Below are 6,000 nucleotides of genomic sequence, written 5' to 3' on the forward strand. Positions count from 1 at the left end.
CTTGTATCAAGCTGTTTTAGAATGCTTTAATTGTTTCTTCATATTGTTTAAACTTACAAAGCTATTTTCCAGATCTTGCAATTCTAATATTTGTTGGTGTTTGTCCCATTTCCCTAGTTTGATGTTTATTTGTTTTCTGCAGCTCTCATTTTCACACTTTGTGGGTTGATCTCTTATTTCATGCATTACTGGTTGGTGATCACTCAACAAAGTGATTTCACTTGCTGACCAGATTGTCCATTTTGAAGCTATATTAGCTGTTTTAATTGATAGATCTATTGTAGTGTATATGTTTGTTCTTTTGCAATGACATGTTTTCAGGTTCTTCAGTGTGATTAGACATGCATCTAAGTTGTCTTGTAGTAAAACTTCCACTGAATCTCCAGCACTATTTGAGATACCACAATCATACCAAATATTGTTGTGTGCATATAGGTCTCCAAGTATTATGTATTTTTCACAGGTTGGGATTGTTTTTACCATTTCCTCAATAACCTTGCCAATTTTCTTATTTTCCCCTTTTGGGTTGTAAATATTGATGGTGTTGAGTTTTTAACAATTTTTCAGACATACTGTACATCCTACTGCTTCTATCATTTGGTAATTTGTATTTTGTGATGTCTCTATATTTAAAATCTTGAATTCGTACTTTTTATTTATGCCTATTAGAGTGCTTCCTCCACTGCCTCCGATTTCATCCTGTCTTATGATATTAAATCCTGTTAGTTTAAATCTTTTATATGGGACTAGCCATGTTTCTTGTAGGCACATTATGTCTACTTTATAATCAACTGCAAAGTGTTATTAACATCTCTGTTTCTGTGCTTGTTACTGATTGAAAGTTCCATGAGACAACTAACATATCAGTTGGTCAAGTATGCTTTCATTTGTAACTTTGAATGTTCTGTCTAATTCTGGTTCATTGATTTCTCTTGGGCCTATTTTATTATTTGTGATTTGTTTGATAACCTTGCATAAACTATTGATTTTTTCTTCAACCAGAATTGAGCTTATGTAAAATATTCTTGGGTTTTTGGCAATTTCTTTTATTATCTTTTTCACCATTGTTTTTAACAGCACTTTGATTTTTCTAATTCTTGGTCTCTTGATATTAGAGGGAATTCTTCTTTGTTTAGATAAAATTGACTGGTTTTTGAAAGTTGTTTGTTTACAGCTTGTGAATAAGATTCATATGCTGATACAGCTCTTTTACTACATTTGGGTTTCTACATTCCCTGTGATAATCTTGTTTTGTCTTCTTTGTGGGCAAGTAGTGAATTGAGTTGTATGGTTACCATTGCAGTTTACACAGTGGTATTTTGTATTTCTTGTTTCCACTGGCTCAGTTTTTAATGGACAGTCTTTAGATTGGTGAGATTTTCCATATCTAAGGCAAAATGGTTTTGGTGATCTGCTAACTGTTTTGATGTGGCCAAATCTTTGGCAGTTATTGCACTGAATGATTGGTCTGTTATATTGAGCAGCTTTTTTAGGTCTTCCTGCAAACCAATTATGAGAAGGCAAGGTGTCTTTTAAAAAAGTGATTAACACAGCTTTGCTGTCTTCTGTTTTTCTAGTTTCTTTGTTAAAAAGTTTGTCTTTTTATCAGGTGAATTTTTAATTCTATGTCTAAGCATTCCTTTATATAAGTTTCTGTCAGTTTTAAATTCATGCCTTTTATGACACCACAGACTAACTTTTTTCTTATTTCAACCATTACCCTTATGCTTCCTAGTTTTGTAGTCTTCAACAATAATTCTTTGGACTTTTCATTTTGAGCATATGCTATTACTAGTTCACTGTTCTTTACCAAGTCATATTCAAACTTGTTTTCTTTTAGTATATTCATCAAGTTTTTGATAATTGTGCTGTGGTCAGGGAACTGCTTGTTGTGTTCTGTGGGGATTATATTTACACTGCAGTGGTATTCTATGCTTGCATTAATAGCTACAGTCATTGGAAAGAGTTTTCTGTTTTTTTGTTTCCAGGTTAACTTTCATGTCTCTTAGGGATTTCAAGGGTGTTTGGCACTGCTGAGGACAAAATTCTAACATTTCTTTCTCTTCTTCTTTCATTGTTTATGTTGTTACTAATGCTTTGCTTACCTTCTACCTCTCTGCAGGAAACTGCAGTAAAAGTCTAGTTAAGTGAATTCTTGCTATCTCAGAATGGGGTTAGGTTAGGAAAATGAAACTTTTGGAGATGGGTCTACAGGCTAAAGTATATCCCAGGAAGATATTTTAAACTACCCACCTCCACTGCTTCTCCCTCTGCAGGGCCCTGAAATTGGCCTACCTGACAGGTCTATACCTATTGAAAATTTGACAAAACATCATTTTACCTTAATTTTCAGTTACTAGTTGCTTTTCTCTGCCTTTAGTTCTGAAAATACAATTCCTGTTATTTGAGTGAAATTTTGAGCCATACCAATGTTCTTTTTCCAAAATTTAGGAAATTTATTTGCATATCTCTAAAACCTTATAAATTAGGATTGAGCAAAGTTGCAAAACTGAAAATAATTTTGTTGTACTTCATTTAAGCAGAAGGTCTATCTTGCAAGGTTTCAGTTTTACAAAACATATATTGGTTAATTCATAGCAAACAGTATTACTGGCTTTTGTATAAAGTGAATATACCACTCAATGCCTTTTTTTATGCTCTTTACAAATGTAATAATCACTTCTACCAGAAATTCAGATTTAAGCACTTTGTGACCTCTTAAAAATGACCTAAATATGGGGTATAAAAAAGGCTTAAAATATTGGTCTCAGACTTTAAAAAATTGGACTCAAACTTACCATTTCATTATAAATCCATTTTTTTAATGTTATATTATCCATAAGCAGTGATTTTCCACAATTAAATTGGATAAATAAATTTTGTTTTTGGTCAAAATATGAAAGCTGGCTATTACAAATGGCAGTTATACTGTTTGCTGTAAATTTAACTATATATGCTATGCTTTACCCCCATGCCCCTGATGTGCAAATATATAGCCCAAATTTATTTCTAAACTATTACAGATTTGTGATTTCAAATATCCTTTTATTTTGTAAAAAAAAACAAAAATACATGCTTTAATTGAAATTTTGGTGACAAGGAAGAAGAAAATGCCATAACATTGACAAAAATTTATTTATCCAATTTAATAGTGGAAAATCAGTGCTTGTGGATAATACAACATTAAAAAATAGATTTATAATGAAACAGTAAGTTTGAGTCCAATGTTATAAAGTTTGAGACCAATGTTTTAAGCCTTTTTTATACCCCATATTTAGGTCATTTTTAAGAGGTCAAAAAGTGCTTAAATCTGAATTTCTGGTAGAAGCAATTATCATATTTGTAAAGAGCTTAAAAAAAGGCATTAAGTGGTATATTCACTTTATACAAAAGTCAGTAATACTGTTTGCTATGAATTTACCTATATATTTTAAAAGGTCATCAAAGGTCAGGGCCCTCTAGAGGGAGAAGGAGTGGAGATAGGGGTAAAATTGGTGCAAACAGTATTACTGGCTTTCATATAAAGTGAATATATCACTCAATGCCTTTTTGTATGCTCTTTACAAATATAATAATCACTTCTACAGCAAATTCAGATTTAAGCACATTTTGACCTCTTGACCTCTTAAAAATGACCTATATAAGGGGTCACTACAAATCTGTAATAGTTTAGAAACAAATTTGGGCTATATATTTGTACATCAGGGGGGTGATGGTAAAGCATAGCATATATTAAATATGTAAACTAACCATTGCTGTATTTTTTTATGTGTTTGTGCTGTTGCACTGGTGATTTAAAATTCAATGTGCACAAACACATAAAAAAAAAAAATAAATACAGCAATGGTTAGTATACATATTTAATATATGCTATGCTTTACCTGCACCCCCCTGATGTGCAAATATATAGCCCAAATTTGTTTCTAAACTATTACAGATTTTTTATACCCCATATTTAGGTCATTTCTAAGAGGTAAAAAGTGCTTAAATCTGAATTTGTGGTAGAAGCAACTATTATATTTGTAAACAGCCTTAAAAAAGCCATCAAGTGATATATTCACTTTATATGAAAGCCATTAATACTGTTTGCACCAATTTTACTGAGATAGGTACTTCAAATACCTTCCTGGGACATACTTTAGATTGTAGACACATCCCTGAAAGATTCATTTTCCTAACCCAACCCCTTTCTGACATAGCAAGAAGTCACTTAACTAGAATTTTACCAAAACTGCTTCACTGAAATAGCTTTCATTGTCACTCTCATTTCTTACTTCATCACTTAAAGCTTCACATCTATTTTGCACTGACAGCTGGATATGTTCCTTGGCTGTTTCTCTTTAATCTTCCAATTGTACTGTCTTATTCTCTTTGTTTGTATTTATCCATTGACTTGTACCTGTTTGATTACAGTATTTTATTGCTTGACTCTGACCTGGGCTTGTGATTGTTTGATGTTACTGATTGGGGGAGCCAGTGAATGGAAACTGATTGCATCCATTTGTAGAATCATGCCATATTTGCACTGGCTGGGTTTGGAAATGTTCTGGACTGTGAAAAGTCCACTCACCAGTAGGCAATTGCTGAAACCAAAATATGGGTTGGTGTTGGCCTTGATGGTCCCCCTATATTGTCCATTTTACACAGTCCTCAAAACTTACTTTTTACAATTTTAATCTTTTTCAAAGATCAAGTAAAACTAGAATAAATATAAACTTAAAGACACCTTTTCAATTTTTAAATTATTCGCGCAATACCCTATAATTTACTGTTCAAACTGCATTTGGTCGCAGCACAAAATTACGACAAAACAGTCAAATGACTATGAAAATGGTCCCTTGATTTAGGTTAAATATGATTACCCTAACTTGCTATAGCATATTGAATTACGTCATATCATACTCATTTACATAATTAAATCTCTTAGATCCATCTGAGCCTCCAGAGGCACCCAGGGCATAATGAAGGAACCGCAATTTTCCCACTGGTTAGCTACTAGTATATCCTACCAATGAGGTTAGATTAAGTTGTTCAGGTTTCAAAAATCTGTCTGATACATTCGACTAATTGTGTTTCAGGGTTTTCGACTGAGACAGGAATCCGACAAGAGGCTGACATCTATGGATTGATTGGTTATTCTCTGCTGCCATTGTCAAATGTCCTGTGAAAACGCAACCTTGATTTAGGTTAAGTTTAGGGCCCTACCAATTTATCGGACGACTGAAAAAATTGGCCTGATATGAGCGTCAGTGTCATTATCGTATATCGGTAAACGATATCGGTTATCGGCCGATATTTTTTTTTTTTTTTTATCCGCAACTTGTCTAGAAGAGTGAACCCGATTTCCTCAAGTAATTTTTGATTGCCTAGTCCTTGGAAGCGGAGCCACCGGCTAAGTCTGAACATGATGGAGAGAGCAGCAGGGTGAGTCAAATGAAGTCAAAATATATTTACTGTCAGTACTTGTCAATACATGCTCAGCTCTTTAATGTTTTAAATGTATGGTGACTTTGAGAACGTACATCTTCTACCGATACAACTAAAAAACAAATACATGGAACCTTACATTTTTATTTAATGAATGTCCATTTGCATAGGTGAAATACCCAAGATTAAATCAGATAAAACAATGATATCCAGTCTGAGGCACAGCTAAGGGAGATGGGCTGTTGTGAAGTGGGGAGGGGGTGAGTTCTATGGTCTCACCGTCGTGTGTCAACACCTCGGAAAATTTACCGATTTACCTTGAAAATTTTGCTTGTGTGTCTGCATCTCTTGGCATGCTGGAGTATTTTGTCGCCACATTCTTTAAATCACTCCTCCAAACTTAAAACTCTATCTGAAATCTCGTCTCCAGTTCTTTTTTTATGGATTTGTTTGCAATAGACCATATCGTATTAACATAAAGTAAAGTTTTCACATTAATATGTGAATGATTAAAATTAAAAATTCTGCTATTGAAATTTGGGATTTGAATAATCAATTTCAACAAATATGTTA

At 33.3% G+C, this 6,000-nt stretch overlaps 1 protein-coding gene across 2 annotated transcripts in view; it reads right to left on the minus strand.

Annotated features, from left to right (window-relative positions):
* The window catches only part of LOC136026017 (exocyst complex component 7-like), a 56,628-nt gene extending 51,875 nt beyond the window's left edge, over nucleotides 1-4,753 (minus strand). The window contains exon 1 of one of the 2 annotated variants that reach the window (XM_065702168.1): nucleotides 4,727-4,753. The gene's annotated coding sequence lies outside the window, so the exon portion shown is untranslated. Of the gene's footprint in view, nucleotides 1-2,105; nucleotides 2,200-4,726 lie in introns of those variants that run through there. The other variant, XM_065702167.1, reaches the window with a different exon arrangement.
* Between the last annotated feature and the right edge of the window lie 1,247 nt (nucleotides 4,754-6,000).

The sequence above is a fragment of the Artemia franciscana genome, chromosome 4 (genome assembly GCF_032884065.1).
Source record: "Artemia franciscana chromosome 4, ASM3288406v1, whole genome shotgun sequence".
NCBI lineage: Eukaryota > Metazoa > Arthropoda > Branchiopoda > Anostraca > Artemiidae > Artemia > Artemia franciscana.